The sequence below is a fragment of the Balaenoptera physalus genome (assembly GCF_965194825.1).
Source record: "Balaenoptera physalus genome assembly, chromosome: X".
NCBI classification, from domain to species: Eukaryota; Metazoa; Chordata; class Mammalia; order Artiodactyla; family Balaenopteridae; genus Balaenoptera; species Balaenoptera physalus.
In genome coordinates this window covers 15,798,175-15,814,924 of record NC_138903.1, presented here as the reverse complement: position 1 = coordinate 15,814,924, position 16,750 = coordinate 15,798,175, and the positions used below count along the sequence as shown (strand labels likewise).

At 42.3% G+C, this 16,750-nt stretch overlaps 1 protein-coding gene across 4 annotated transcripts in view; it reads left to right on the top strand.

Moving 5' to 3' along the window:
- Positions 1-16,750, top strand: part of RAI2 (retinoic acid induced 2) — a 392,985-nt gene that overhangs the window by 73,993 nt on the left and 302,242 nt on the right. For 3 of the 4 annotated variants that reach the window (XM_082447177.1, XM_082447176.1, XM_082447178.1), the window contains one exon: positions 1,273-1,442. The exons of the other annotated variant lie outside the window; for it this stretch is intronic. The gene's annotated coding sequence lies outside the window, so the exon portion shown is untranslated. The remainder of the gene's footprint in view (positions 1-1,272; positions 1,443-16,750) is intronic. 4 annotated transcript variants of the gene reach the window in all.

The window sequence follows — 16,750 nt, the reverse complement described above, 5'->3', positions numbered from 1 at the left end:
TAGGGGAAGGCACAGCAAGAATCCTGGGGTCCTGACAAGACCCAGGGAGAATGAGGCCAGATGATTGGGTGGGCTCTTTGGGTCTGATACCGAAAATGGGCCTCTGTACACCAGCACTGAATTAAGTCTCGGAGACAGAGTTTGGGTGTAGTAGAAAAAAATAGCTTTATTGCTTTGCCGGGCAAAGGGGGCCACAGAGTGCTAATGTCCTCAAAGCTGTGTGTCCCAACCTGGGAGGGTCTGTGAGAAGTCTTATAGTCAAGGGGCAGGGTTGCTGATAAGGATCAGGGTGTGTGCAGGGCCTGCATTCATTCAGTCTAGAGATCGTCTGGCGTCAGGTGGTCTCATGATGGGCTTTTGTGGTTCTTGAGGTTATTGAACTGTGACCTTCTCTCTGAAATGAAGAATGCTTCTTCAAGCAGTTAACATCTTCCATTTAGTGGGGGTTTTAGTTCTGCAGAAGAGCTCAAAGATATTGTTACGTATATCCCTTGAGGAGGAACCAGGACCCTGCCCCAAGGCTGCACTGTTGTTTTTTGACTGCTTCTCCCTTGTCTCCACATCACCTCCCTTGCCTGATTAGCAACTGTTTGAATTGTCCTTTGGAACTCACAGAAAATCGTGGAGGCTGAATGAAGCCTACTTCCTACAAACAAGAAATGGGGGACACAGAAAGGCTTTTGTGCCCAGGAGCCCCACAGGGTCCAAGTAAGCAGATGGAAGATTGTGGGAAGTTGGCTTAATTAGCCCCAGTTCTACATCCCTCCCTGTATCCTTGCCCTTTGCCTTGTAGTTTTTCATCTTCTCTTACAAAAGGCAAAATGGGTTTCCCGACCCCTTGATTTTGGGCTTGGCCTTGAGACTTACTTTGGACAACAGAATAGGGGAAGAAGCAGCACAAGTTCGGTTTTGAACCAAAGCCTTAAGAGGCCTCACATGTTTCTATTTTCCCTCTCTCATGCTTTTGCCATGTTCATGAGAAGAGCTTCCCCTGGGTTCTGATTATTCAGCCTAGGCCCAAGAGTAACCCATGTGCGAGAGACTAGAGCCCAGCTCATTACAAGGAACCAATCCCAGTGGACCTATAGCTTGAAGGAGGGCCTTCTAGCTGAACTCAAGCTAGTTCTTCTGGGCCCCAGGCAAACTAATGGTGTGTGAGAAATAAATGCTTATTTTGAACACTGAAATATTTGTGATTGTGTAATAGTTATGCAGCAATAGCTGGCTGATACAGAGACTGTCACTGAATACCAACGGGTTTATCATTTCCAGGTATTTCAATGAAGAGTATCAGGAGGACATCTACAAATCCCAGACTGGCATGTGCAAGCTCTGAGGAATGGTGGAATAACCCAATGTATCTGGGTGACCTTTGGAGACAGCTGAGATAGAACTACAACAGGGCAGTGGCTGACACCCAAATCATAGCCTGTCTTCTCCAGGTAGGCTTCCCTGATTGGCCAAGCCCACAGAGATCTCTTCATCCTCTACTCTCCTCACTTATTGCCTGTTTTTCTCCTTCAGCTCTGAGCATATGCCATCACATTTAGAGCGACCTAATTCCAAATCTCTCCAGATAAATGGATCTACCTCACTGTATTTTTATCTAACCACATGTCTATATTTTTTCTGTGTGGATATAATAAGGGACTGGTCAAGCATCTTGTTCAGATCCACATGCATTATGTTTAAAGCAGTGGTTTTTGAGATTCAGTCACTTCTGAACCATCTTCATGATGTTTGTCTATTTCCATGTATAACCAGGGAACAGTGTCTAGGGGGTGAGAGATTGTAGGCAAGCTGAGGCTGTGACTGGCTGTGACTCATAAAGGACTAGGATGCTGAGAGAAGGGAAGAGTCTTAGAAGGAGTTCTGTAAGGGAGATGGGGAGGCTGGAGGAGGCAGAGGACTGGGCTAGAATTAAAGTGCAGTAGTAGTTAAAGAAGGGTACTGAGAAGGAAGCCATTCGAGGGCAGCATTAAGAACCAGGAAGGGGCACTGTAAGAGGTAGAGATGGGAAGGTGTAGCGGAGGGCTGCAGAGTCAGTGCTGAGGAGTCTCACAATAAGACAGGGCAAAGGGCAGATGGTGGAGGAGAAGCAGGAAGATGTAAATGTTGGGCAAGTGAAGTCTGCGGACCATCATCCTGCCAAGTAAAATAATCTTGTTTTCCATGTGAAGAGATGTCTCTGTATTGAATACCACACCGAGGAAACTTTGGTCTAAATCAGTGGGCTTCCAAATCTTTTTCTGCTTGCGTGTCCTCTAAAAGAATTTTGAAAAACTACATATTCCCTCACACTTTTAAAGTTGATATCTAAAATCCTTTATAAGTTTAAATATTGTAATTCTAAAAGATGTAATATACAATAATATATTGTAACTATTGATATTTAAAACTAAAACTCATACTGTACTTGCTGGTATCAAAACATCATTATGGGTGGGGACCTTCAAGATGGCGGAGGAGTAAGACGTGGAGATCACCTTCCTCCCAACAAATACATCAAAAATACATCTACATGTGGAACAGCTCCTACAGAACACCTACTGAACGCTGGCAGAAGACCTCAGACTTCCCAAAAGGCAAGAAACTCCCCACGTACCTGGGTAGGGCAAAAGAAAAAAAGAAAAGACAGAGACGAAAGAATAGGGACAGGACCTGCACCTCTGGGAGGGAGCTGTGAAGGAGGAAAAGTTTCCACACACTAGGAAGCCCCTTCACTGGCGGAAACGGGGGGTGGGTGGGGGGGAAGCTTCAGAGCCACGGAGGAGAGTGCAGCCACAGGGGTGCGGAGGGCAAAACGGAGAGATGCCCGCACAGAGGATCGGTGCCGACCGGCACTCAGCAGCCCGAGAGGCTTGTCTGCTCACCCGCCGGGGCAGGTGGGGCCTGGGAGCTGAGGCTCGGGCTTCGGAGGTCGGATCCCAGGGAAAGGACTGGGGTTGGCTGCGTGAACACAGCCTGAAGGGGGCTAGTGCGCCACAGCTAGCCAGGAGGGAGTCCGGGAAAAGGTCTGGACCTGCCTAAGGGGCAAGAGGCCATTGTTTTGGGCTGAGCGAGGAGGGGGGATTCCTTCCCTGTCTGCCCACAGAAGGCAGAGCACCGCCTGAACGAGCTCCAGAGACAGTTGCAAGACGCGGCTATCAGCGCGGACACCAGAGACGGGCATGAAACGCTAAGGCTGCTGCTGCTGCCACCAAGAAGACTGCGTACAAGCACAGGTCCTATCCACACCTGCCCTCCTGGGAGCCTGTGCAGCCCGCCACTGCTAGGGTCCCATGATCCAGGGACAACTTCCCCAGGAGAACACACGGCACGCCCTAGGCTGCTGCAGCATCATGCTGGCCTCTGCCGCCACAGGCTCTCCCCACATTCCGTACTCCTCCCTCCCCCCCACCTGAGTGAGCCAGAGCCCCCGAATCAGCCACTCCTTTAACCCCCTCCTGTCTGGGCGAAGAACAGACGCCAGAGGGTGACCTACATGCAGAGGCAGGGCCAAATCTAAAGCTGAACCCCAGGAGCTGTGCGAACAAAGAAGAGAAAGGGAAATTTCTCCGTGCAGCCTCAGGAGCAGCAGATTAAATCCCCACAATCAACTTGATGTACCCCGCATCTGTGGAATACCTGAATAGACAATGAATCGTCCCAAAATTGAGATGGTGGACTTTGGGAGCCACTGTAGGCTTGGGGTTTGCTCTCTGCATCTAATTTGTTTCTGGTTTTATGTTTATCTTAGTTTAGTATTTACAGCTTATTATCATTGGTAGATTTGTTTATTGATTTGGTTGCTCTTTTCCTTTTTTTAAAATATATATATAAATATATTTTTTCCCTTTTTCTCTCTTTGTGAGTGTGTATGTGTATGCTTCTTCGTGTGATTTTGTCTGTATAGGTTTGGTTTTACCATTTGTCCTAGGGTTCTGTCTGTCTGGTTTTTCTTAGTATAGTTTTTAGCACTTGTTATCATTGGAGAATTGCTTATTGGTTTGGTTGCTCTCTTCTTTTTTTTTCTTTTTAGTACATTTTAATTTTTTTATTTTAATAATTTTTTAATTTTTTATTTTAATAACTTTATTTTTTATTTCTTTTTTTTCTCCCTTTTCTTCTGAGCCATGTGGCTGGCAGGGTCTTGGTGCTCTGGTTGGCTATCAGGCCTGAGCCTCTGAGGTGGGAGAGCCGAATTCAGGACATAGGTCCACCAGAGGCCTCCCTGCCCCACGTAATATCAATCGGCAGGAGCTCTCCCAGAGATCTCTGTCTGAACGCTAATACCCAGCTCCACTCAATGACCAGCAAGCTCCAGTGCTGGACACCCCATGCCAAACAACTAGAAAGATAGGAACACAACCCCACCCATTAGCAGAGAGGCTGCCTAAAATCATAATAAGTTCACAGACACCCCAAAACACAACACCAGACGTGGACCTGCCCACCAGAAAGACAAGATCCAGCCTCATTCACCAGAACACAGGCACCAGTCTCCTCCACCAGGAAGCCTACACAACCCACTGAACCAACCTTAGCCACTGGGGGCAGACACCAAAAACAACAGGAACTACAAACCTGCAACCTGCGAAAAGGAGACCCCAAACACAGTATGTTAAGCAAAATGAGAAGACAGAGAAATACGCAGCAGATGAAGGAGCAAGGTAAAAACCCACCAGACCAAACAAATGAAGAGGAAGTAGGCAGTCTACCTGAAAAAGAATTCAGAGTAATGATAGGAAAGATGATCCAAAATCTTGGAAATAGAATGGAGAAAATACAAGAAACATTTAACAAGGACCTAGAAGAGCTAAAGAGCAAACACACTGATGAACAACACAATAAATGAAATTAAAAATTCTCTAGAAGGAATCAATAGCAGAATAACTGAGGCAGAAGAACTGATAAGTGACCTGGAGGATAAAACAGTAGAAATAACTACTGCAGAGCAGAATAAAGAAAAAAGAATGAAAAGAACTGAGGACAGTCTCAGAGACCTCTGGGACAACAATAAACGCACCAACATTCGAATTATAGGGGTCCCAGAAGAAGAAGAGAAAAAGAAAGGGACTGAGAAAATATTTGAAGAGATTATAGTTGAAAACTTCCCTAATATGGGAAAGGAAATAGTCAATCAAGTCCAGGAAGCACAGAGAGTCCCATACAGGATAAATCCAAGGAGAAACACGCCAAGGCACATATTAATCAAACTATCAAAAATTAAATACAAAGAAAAAATATTTAAAACAGCAAGGGAAAAGCAGCAAATAACATACAAGGGAATCCGCATAAGGTTAACAGCTGATCTTTCAGCAGAAACTCTGCAAGCCAGAAGGGTGTGGCAGGACATATTTCAAGTGATGAAAGGGAAGAACCTACAACCAAGATTACTCTACCCAGCAAGGATCTCATTCAGATTCAATGGAGAAATTAAAAACCTTTACAGACAAGCAAAAGCTGAGAGAATTTAGCACCACCAAACCAGCTTTACAACAAATGCTAAAGGAACTTCTCTAGGCAGGAAACACAAGAGAAGGAAAAGGCCTGCAATAACAAACCCAAAACAATTAAGAAAATGGTAATAGGAACATACATACCGAGAATTACCTTAAATGTAAATGGATTAAATGCTCCAACCAAAAGACATAGACTGGCTGAATGGATACATAAACGAGCCATATATACGCTGTCTACAAGAGACCCACTTCAGACCTAGGGACACATACAGACTGAAAGTGAGGGGATGGAAAAAGATATTCCATGCAAATGGAAATCAAAAGAAAGCTGGAGTAGCAATACTCATACCAGGCAAAATAGACTTTAAAATAAAGACTATTACAAGAGACAAAGAAGGACACTACATAATGATCAAGGGATCAATCCAAGAAGAAGATATAACAATTGTAAATATTTATACACCCAACGCACCCAGCATAGGAGCACCTCAACACATAAGGCACAACCCAATCCAAAAATGGGCAGAAGACCTAAATAGACATTTCTCCACAGAAGATATACAGATTGCCAACAAACACATGAAAGGATGCTCAACCTCACTAATCATTAGAGAAATGCAAATCAAAACTACAATGAGGTCTCACCTCACATCGGTCAGAATGGCCATCATCAAAAAATCTACAGACAGTGAACGCTGGAGAGGGTGTGGAGAAAAGGGAACCCTCTTGCGCTGTTGGTAGGAATGTAAATTGATACAGCCACTATGGAGAACAGTATGGAGGTTCCTTAAGAAACTAAAAATAGAACTGTCATACGACCCAGCAATCCCACTACTGGGCATATACCCTGATAAAACCATAATTCAAAAAGAGACATGGACCACAATGTTCATTGCAGCACTCTTTACGGTAGCCAGGACATGGAAGCAACCTAAGTGTCCATCAACAGATGAATGGATAAAGAAGATGTGGCACATATATACAATGGAATATTACTCAGCCATAAAAAGAAATGAAATTGAGTTATTTGTAGTGAGGTGGATGGACCTAGAGTCTGTCATACAGAGTGAGGTAAGTCAGAAAGAGAAAAACAAATACCGTCTGCTAACACATATATATGGAATCTAAAAAAAAAAAAAAAGTGGTTATGAAGAACCCAGGGGCAGGACAGGAATAAAGACGCAGATGTAGAGAATGGACTTGAGGATACGGGGAGGGGGAAGGGTAAGCTGGGACGAAGTGAGAGAGTGTCATGGACATATATACACTACCAAATGTAGAATGGATGGCTGGTGTGAAGCAGCTGCATGGAACGGGGAGATCAGCTCGGTGCTTTGTGACCACCTAGAGGGGTGGGATAGGGAGGGTAGGAGGGAGACGCAAGAGGGAAGAGATATGGGGATATGTGTATATGTATGGCTGATTCACTTTGTTATACAGCAGAAGCTAACGCACCATTGTAAAGCAATTATACTCCAATAAAGACGTTAAAAAAAAAACATCATTATGATGTGACAGCCACCATCATCCATTTAAAAAGTAAAAGACAAGCTCTTTAACAATCAGACACTTTACTTCATTCCTTTTACTCCTTGAAATTATATTTCCATTTCACTTCCCCCACAGAATTTTATCCTGATGTGATACATTGATATTTTTATGCTTGGCAGTCTTTTATTGATCAGTCTCTCATGTATCACAGAAGCAAAACATGTATGCAAATTTGTTTAAAATTTGTTTCCTATAACCGTAAATAATAAATAATTATTAAATATAAGAAGTAACATTTTATTGGAAAAACATCTCTTAATGAGATGGCTGGAGTAGGGGAGGTAGGTCATGGTCCCTCCATTAGAGGAAACTTGGCCGATGCTGGTATCCTGAATTGTACCTTCCTTAAGCATCTCAGAGGTTTTTACACCCAGGGCATCGTGTCTTGGTCAGGTTTGGAACCTTGGATACGGAGACATCTGTATGCCACCTGTACTAAGACAATGGTGATGGTAGCTGCCATCATGGTAAACTGAAGATCCCCTTTGCCTATTTCCTGGGTATCAGAGAAGCTTCCCAGATCTTTGTGTGATGCCAGGGCAAGGCAGGGGGGAACCCAATAATGCCAAAGATTGGATTTCCTGCAAGCATGACAGAATGGGTATTTAGAGCCTGATTTGCTTTGATTCAAAGAATACAAAGAAATGGGGCATTTTTGGTACAGTTGAATTCCTCACATTAAACTTCATGCCTACTATGTGGGGAGAAGGGGGAGAGAGCTTTGGATTGGGTGATCATAAAAGCGGAGGTTATCTGCATCTGATTGTCCACATGTAAGATGGGATTGAAATCTACTCTATGCATCCTCCTGTGTTACTGTGAGGCTCGTATGAGATCAAAGGATGCTTGTGACATCATTTTGTAAACTGTCAAGAATTCTTTCTTATTTTTATTTGTAAACTTTTTATTTGGAAATAATTACAGGTTCACAGGAAGTTGCCAAGACATGTACAGGAAGGTTCTGTGCATCCTACAGTCCACCTCCATCAATGCTGACATCTTGCTTAACTACAGTATAATATCAAAACCAGAGCTTATTCACATATAGCCAGTTATCGCCAGTTATACTTGTACTCATTTGTGTGTGTGTCGCTTCGTGAAAATTTATCATGTGTGTAACTTTGAGTAATTACCGTCACAGTCATGATACAGGACTCTTCCATCATCACCAGGCTCCCTCGTGCTACCTCTTTATAGCCACATACTCCTCTCTCACAGTCCCTAACCCCTGGTAATGACCCTGTCCATCTCTATAGTTTTGTTATTTCAGTTATGTTATATACATCAAATCACAGTATGTAGTTGTTTGAGATTGCCTTTTTCATTTAGCATAATTCCCTTGGGGTCCATTTAAGTTGTCACCTGTATCAATAGTTCATTCCTCTTTATTGCTGAGTTATATTCCATGGTATGGATGCACCGTAGTTTGTTTAACCATTCACCTATTGAAATACATTCAGGTTGTTTCCCATCTTTGGCTATTATGAATATAGCTGCTATGAACGTTTGTGTACAGGTTTTTGAGTAAACATAACTTTCCTTTTCTTTGGAATATGTGAAATTCTGGGTTGTATGGTAAATGTATATCTAGGTTTATAAGAAACTGCCAAACTTTTCCAGAGTGGCTGCACCATTTTACATTTCCACCAATAATATATGAGTTATCAGTTTTCTCTGTATCCTCATCAGCATTCAGTGTTTTCACTATTTTTTATTTTAGACATTTTCACATTCCCATAGGTGTGCAATAATATCTCATTTTGGTTTTAATTCACATTTCTCTAATGGCTAATGATATTGCACATCCTTACATGTGCATATTTGTCATCTTTAAATTATCTTTGGTGAAATGTCTGGTCCTGTTGTAACAGAGAAGAACAAACCTGACTCCATATTGGATCTATTCCTCTAGCTCTAACCTTTGTGCTCTGTTGCCTGTGCTTAGTCATGCTGGCTCTGCACCTTCCTAAAAGAATGTTGCCTAGAGTCTGAAATATACATAATAGCCCTTTCTCAAGGCTCTGCCTCCCAGGCTTGATCTTCATATAGAGATAAAAAGTTGCATAACAGAAAATAAGAATTATCTTGTTGGAGGTTTACAGGAATATTGTGACCAGACCTATGTGGACAGCTGCAAGAACAAAGGATTATCACATACCCTCCAGGGTCTGGCCAGCACCAAGAAGTTTCCAACAGCAAGCCACATCCCCTCCCCTTTGCCTAGGCCTAGATCCCAAAGGATTTCTCCTAATTTTTTTTTTTTAAACAATTTCTTTTTTTTTTTTTTTTTAAGAAATTCACGTTCTTTTATTTATTTATTTATTTATTTATTTATGACTGTGTTGGGTCTTAGTTTCTGTGCGAGGGCTTTCTCTAGTTGTGGCAAGTGGGGACCACTCTTCATCGCGGTGCGCGGGCCTCTCACCATCGCGGCCTCTCTTGTTGCAGAGCACAGGCTCCAGACGCACAGGCTCAGTAATTGTGGCTCACGGGCCCAGTTGCTCCGTGGCATGTGGGATCTTCCCAGACCAGGGCTCGAACCCGTGTCCCCTGCATTGGCAGGCAGATTCTCAACCACTGCGCCACCAGGGAAGCCCATCTCCTAATTTTTTTTCTAAAAGTTTTATAGCTTTATGTTTTGCATTTAAGTCTGTGATCCATTTTGAGTTAATTTTTGTCCGTGATGTGAAACTTAGGTTAAGGTTCATTTATTCTGCCTATGGATATCTAATTTCTGCAGCACCATGTGTTGAAAAGCCTATCTTTCCTCCATTGTATTGCTTTTGCACCTTGGTCAAAAATCAGTTGGGCACATTTGTGTAGCTCTATTTCTGGGTTCTTTGTTCTGTTCCATTGATCTATGTGTCTGTCCCTCTGCCAGTGTCACACTGTCTTGATTACTGTAGCTGTATAGTAAGTCTTAATATCAGGTAAAGTGATTCCTCCAATTTTATTCTTTTAAAAAATTGTTCTAGTGATTCTAGGTTTTTTGCCTTTTCATATAAGTTTTACCATAGTCTTATCTATGTCTCCAAAAATCCTTGCTGAGATTCTGATAGTAATTGCACTAAGCCTATAGATTTCAGCTTGGGGATAATTGACATCTTTACTAAGTTTAGTATTCTAATCTATGAGCATCCATTTATTTAGTTCTTCTTTGATTTTTTCATCAGCATTTTGTAATTTTCAGGATACAGATCCTGAATATGTTTTTCTAAGATTATACCTAAGTATTTCATTTTCTTTGTAGTGAGTGTAAATGGTACTGTGTTTTTAATTTCGGTTTCCTTATGTTTATTGTTAGTATATGTAAATGGTATGAGCATTTTTGTGTGTTTATCTTGTATCTGCAACCTTACTGAATTCACTTATTAGTTCTAGGAGTTTTTTTTGTAGATTCTTTGGAATTTTCTGTTTAGAGAATGTCATCTGCAAACAGGGAGTGGTTTTCTATCTTTCTTTCTGAGCTGTATGCAACTTATTTCCTTTTCTTGCCATGTGCTTGCTAGGACTCCTGGTACTATGTTCAATAAGAGTGGTTAGAATGGACATCCTTTTCTTGTTCCTGATCTTAGAGGGAAAGCATTCAGTCTTTCACCTTTCATTAAGTATGATGTTAGTTGTAGGTTTTTTAATAGATGGTCTTTATCAAGTTGAAGAACTTTACCTCTCTATTCCTAGTTTTCTGAGCTTTTAAAAGAATTATGAATGGCTGTTTTCAAGAACTTTTAAAACGTTATTTTCTTTTAGTACTTTTAAAATGATGCTTAGATTGACATCTTGGTTCTGTGTGAAGTTCTGATAATATGAGGACACATCATTTTCCTTGTCAGCTCTGCCCCTCCTGGGCGGACTGGGAGGACACAGGTGACGGAAGGGCTTCTTGTTGGGTGGGACTACGGAAAAAATGGAGGGGAGAGATCTCGAGGCGTTGCCCAAAGGGGTCTGTTACCAAGTTATCCAACAGAAAACCATGGTGCTGAGAGGGTTATCAGTTTCCCAGGGCTGCTGTAACAAATTGCCACAAACTTAGTGGCTTAAAACAGCACAAATTTATTCTTTTACAGCTCTGGAAGTCAGAAGTCTAAAATCAAGGTGTTCTCAGGGCTGTGTTCCTTCTGGAAGCTTCAGGCAGAGCCTGTTTCCTTGCCTTTTCCAGCTTCTAGAGGCTGCCTGCGTTCCTTGGCTAGTGGCCTCTTCCTCCATCTTCGAGGCACATCACTCCACCCTCTGGTTCCATTAGCACATCTCCTTTTTTCTCTTTGGCCTTAAGTCTACAGCCTCCCTCTTTTATAAGGCCTCTTGTGATTGCATCGAGCCCACCAGGAAGATCCTTAATTACATCTGCCAAGTCGCTTTTGCCATGTAAGATGACATAGTCACAGGTTCCAGGGATTAGGATGTGTACATCTTTTGAGGGAGGGGGCATTATTCAGCCCAGCACAGAGGTGTGACCATGGACATGATGGTGAGGTATTCTAAAGAGCAGCACTATGGAATTAGCCTGTGGTTTGAATTCTCATTCCAGGTTTACAAGGTGTATGACTTTCAGTCAGTTTCTTATTCTGGCTAAACCTTTGTTCACCTGCAAAACTGTAACCCCTACTGTGGTAGAGATGACAACTGCCCATCAGAAATTTACACAACTTTTCCAGAGTATGCAGTGGTGACTGGGAAGCAACTTTCCAGACAGGAACTACATTTCTCTGTACCACGTGCATCTAGGTGAGGCCCATATGACTACCAATGGAATGTGAATGGAAGTGATATGTGTTACTTCTGGCTGAGGGTGCTTATGAAGAAGGGGTGGATTCTCTATGCTCTCTTCTCCCACCTGCTGGCTCTATATTGACTCCCAGGTGACCTTGGAAGCCTCGTGATGAAGATGGTAAAGCTTCCACTAGCCTAGGTCCCTCAATGACTGAGTGGAGCAGATTCTCTCCTCCTCTCACTGCCAGAATGGACACCTGTGTGGGCCTATAATATGAGCCAGAAATAAATTTCTGTTGCCTTAAGCTGCTGAAATTTTAGGTTTATTCATTTCAGCAGCCAGCATTATCTTACGCAATAATCTACCTTGCAGACTATTATTATCCCCTGGAACTATAAAATGAAATCCTGTGTGTAAACCACATGTGAAGGGACTAAGGGACTCACAGATTAGAAAGTCATGAAGTTTTCTGCCTAGAGCAGTGGTTCTCAAACTGGGAAGTGCATCAGAATCCTGAAGGGCTCCTTAAAACATGGATGCGAGGCCCCATTTCAAGAGTTACTGATTTGGGGTGGGCCTCCTACACCCAGAACTTATCCTTAGGCTTTTCTCTCTTGCCTGTGTTTTCTGTGTGGCTGTCACCTCCATGAGGGCAGGCACTGGGTCTAACTTCTTGGCAATTCCATTCCAGAACTAGCACAGTACCTGGCAAATAAAAGGCCCCCAACCAGCAGTGGAGGAAGGAAAAAGGAACAAGTTGGCAGTCTGTGGCTCCAAGGGCTGAGTTAGAGCCAATATGCTTCAGTTAAAGGTTTGATGATTTCCTCATTCTTAAATAGCCTTGAGTGGGATTCTTTGTTCCTCCATGATCCTGTTAAGGTGAGGAGAAGCTGCTGCGGTAGTAGCCTGTGCTGTTGTCTGCCAAGTAGATTTTACCTTTTGCTGGTATCTCTTTGGAAGAGCTCCTGGGATTGATGAAATATTTTGCACCCCAGAAAGTATATCCATTCTCCTATCAGGCAGACTTTATTTTGCCTTTACATTCTGGGGGCGTATTCACTTGATCACGCTGGAGGATTTCATTTCAGAGAGCTGCTGCCCATTTGAGAAAGTGTATGGACTATATTTCCTCTCAGTGGAGCTTCCCTGAAGAACATAAAGCGCCCCATGCAGAGGCTGAGGAGGTAGCCTTCTCCTGGGGTGAGGAAAGGCCTGGGGGGACGGGTGAGCCCTTGGAAGCAGCTATTAAAAAACAAATGTTAAAAAAAAAAAAAAGCAAATGTTATCTGGGAAAGAGGGAGATGGGTTCAAAGAGACAAATTCTGTGTACTTGGCGATTTTGCCCATGGCGAGCTCTGAATTCTATCTTTCTGTGAAGTAAGAAGTTTGGTAATAGCAATTCCAGAGTCATTCTGATTTCAGCAGCTTTGAGGGCTGACGGTGGGCCGGGGGTGGGGAAACAGGAGTGTGTGGGGCTGCCAGAGGACCAGGCAGAGGCAGGAGGCTGGTTGCGTTTGGTTTACCCTCCCAGAACTCTGGCAAGACAGGGCAGCCTCTCTCAGATCACCGCCCACTGGGGTCGCCTTTGGAGGCCTGAGCTATATCCAATTTCAATTTCTTGGGTTAATTTATACTCCACTGTAAACAAACTTTGTAAAAGCTGAGAACCGGCAAGGATAAAGAAGCTGTTCTTCCATTACAGTCTTTCTTCTGATTGGTTGTGAAATGAGTTTTGCAATAACAGAGACCCCACATTTTGCCCTGGGCATCTGGAGGGTGTGTACTGGGGAGGAGGTGAGGGGCAATTCAGCACGAGCCTGCTTCATGCTTGGCTCTGTGTTGGGGGCCTTCACTTGTATTGAAGCGGGGGGAGGGGGAAGTTGTGCCCTCTCCCCCTGCCCCCCAACCCCTGTGACCTGGAGTTTAAACGTAATCCACAGTGTGGTGCAATGTGGGAAAGTGTAAACAGGGCTATGTGGCCAGCCTAGGCCTCTCAAACTCAAGTTCATTGCTGCCTAAATCTCCTTGCTCAGCTGATGTTTCAGTATCAAGCTATTCTCTAATTGAAGTTTTAAATTTTACTTGGAGTATTTGGGGAGATGTGGTGTCTTATGTGGTAATTTTCTGAGAGCTCTATTTTCCCCATTTCAAATTGTTGCTAATGTAGCGTATTTGGGCGCCTGTATGATTTTTATTCATTAACCTCATCTGAACCGCTCATCTGAACTGATCCCAGATCATCTCCACTCTTCTGCGTGCTTTGTTTCTGTTTTCTCTTTTTCATTCCAAAACTTTCGGAATTGCTTTTCCTGCTCTCGGTTTTGAGCACCATGCGCCAATGATTTGGCTCATTTCTTTGTGTCGCCAGTTAGTGTCCACCGACGGAACTGTGGGAGGCCTGAGTCTCAAAAGCGTCTAGCGACCTGACTGCATTTTAATTTCAGATTCTTTCTTCCAGATGTGGTAGTAAAAAGAGAGGTTACTGAAAAAGCATGCGTGGTTTTTTATGTATGTAAATAAATTTTGGGTTTATGATTGCTGAGAGATTACCTTTCAACTTTCTCTTTTAATCTCTAGTTAAATGTAGTTTATAACTAGTTGCTATGGAGTTTGCACCTTTAGAATATTCAAGTATGAGCTGAGATTTTTTTCAGCTTTACTGAGGTATACTTGACAAGTAAAATGGTAAGATATTTAAAGTGTACATTGTGATGATTTGATATATGTATATGTTGTGGAAGGTTTTCCCCATCTAGTTAAGTAACACATCCATCACCTCACATATTTATCTTTTTTTTCTGTGAGAACATTTAAGTTCTATTCTCTTAGCAAATTTCAATTATACAATAAAGTGTTATCAACTATAATCACCATCCTGTACATTAGATTCTCAGACCTTATTCATCATAGAGCTGAAAGTTTGTGCTCCTTTACTAGCCTCTCCCTATTTCCCCCACGCCACTCCCCCCAGCCCCTGGAAACCACTTTTCTGCTCTCTGTTCCTATGAGTTTGACTTTTTCTAGATTCCACTTATAAGTGATAGCATGCAATATTTGTCTTTCTCTGTCTGGCTTATTTCACTTAGCATAGTGCCTTCAGGGTCCATCCATGTTGTCACAGATGGCAGGATTTCCTTCTTTCTCATGGCTGAATAGTATTCTTCTGTGTGTGTGTGTGTGTGTGTGTGTGTAGCGCATCTTTTGTTTGATTATGCAGATCACTTTATTTAGCACCTCTGATGTGGAAGGACAGTACTAGGTGTTACGAGGATTTGGAGATTAATAAAGACAAGCCTAGGGAGCTGACAATCTAGTGATTTTGTGACACCAATCATAATAACACCAACAATATCTAATATTTCTGAGCATTAAAAATGTGCCAGTGTACTAAAAACCATTGAGTTGTACACTTAAAAATATGTGCCAAGTCTTGTAATAACCTGTAATGGAAAAGAATCTGAAAAAGAATATATCTATATCTGTATATCTATATAACTGAATCACTTTGCTGCACCTGAAACTAACACAACATTGTAAATCAACCATACTTCAATTAAAAAAAATATGTGCCAGGCATTCCACATACATTTCTCATTTATTTCTTTATATCTTTAAAAATAAAGTAGATATAGTTGACATATAACATTATATTAGTTTCAGTTGTACAATATAATGATTTGATATTTGTGTATTTTTCGAAATGATCACCATAATGTCTAGTTAACATCCATCACCACACAGTTATAGATTTTTTTTTCCGTGTAATGAATGTTTAAGGTCTACTGTCTTAGCCACTTTCAAATATACAATACAATATTATTAATTATAGTCCCCATGTTGTACATTACATCTTCAGGACTTATTAATTTTATAGCTGGGATACCACATCTTCTTTATTCATTCATCCGTTGATGGACACATTGGGGGCTGAGAATATTTTTAATTCTAAACTTTATGTCAGTAACAGATTGTCACAGGAATAGTTTCCTCTAGGGGCAGTGAATGCAGGTTTGAGTTCATATAAAATCTAGGAAGAAGACACAACATTTGAGGGGCAGTGAGTGTCTGTCGTCTCTCTGGCTCGTTACTCCCACCCAACACACACATCCCCCACTTGCAGATAAAGACCAGTCAAAGTCTGTTTGCAATCCTTTTTCTGGGTCCTTTTCACCTGTTTCTGAGTTTTCTACACCTGAAGCTTGAAGCCAGTCCTGATCCTTCCTGGAGCTTCCTCCCAGGTTCTGCCCCCATCCCCATGTCGTCTATGATGGTAGGAGTCTGGCCTGTGCCAGTCACTTGGCTAGTGCCTCAGTTAATGCAAGACAGAAGGGCACAGCCCTTTCCCCAAAGGAATATGCTACCAGGAAAATTTTAGTTCACAAGGGCCTAGGCTACTGGAAGGCAGACCCTTATTCTTATGGCCAAGCCCCAAGGAACTGTCAAGATAACCTATCTATTGGGCCCCAACAGTCATGAAGGGGGCCTGGGCTGCTTCTGGCTGAGGGAGAGAGACTCAGAGCTGGGAGGTATCTAACTCCATTGTAAGACTTCAGTGCAAGTGTGAAAGAACTATTATACTTGATGATGGAGATAAACTGGAGGTGATAGAATGTATTTTATACAGTAACTGTGCCCAGTTAGGAATTTTGAAAATGGTATCGAATTGACCTAGATATATATATATTTTAAAAGCATGTTAATTTTTGACTGACCGAAACATTTCATTAAAAAAGCATGTTCTATGACTTTGATACTCAAAGGAAGGTCCGTGAACAGCTTCGGCATCCCTTGGGAGCTGGTTAGAAAACATAGAGTCTCAGGCCCTGCCCTAGCCCTACTGAATCTGAATCTGCAGCTTAATAAATCCCCCAGGCAATTTATATGCACACTAAAGTTTGCATGTTTCCTCTCTCTACCTCCTCTCTCTTCTGCTTTTTCAAAAACTTTTTATTTGAAAATAATTATAGATTTATAGGAAGTTGCAAAGATAGCATAGAAAGGTCTGATTAGACTCTTCACTCAGTTTCTCCCAGTGGTTACATCT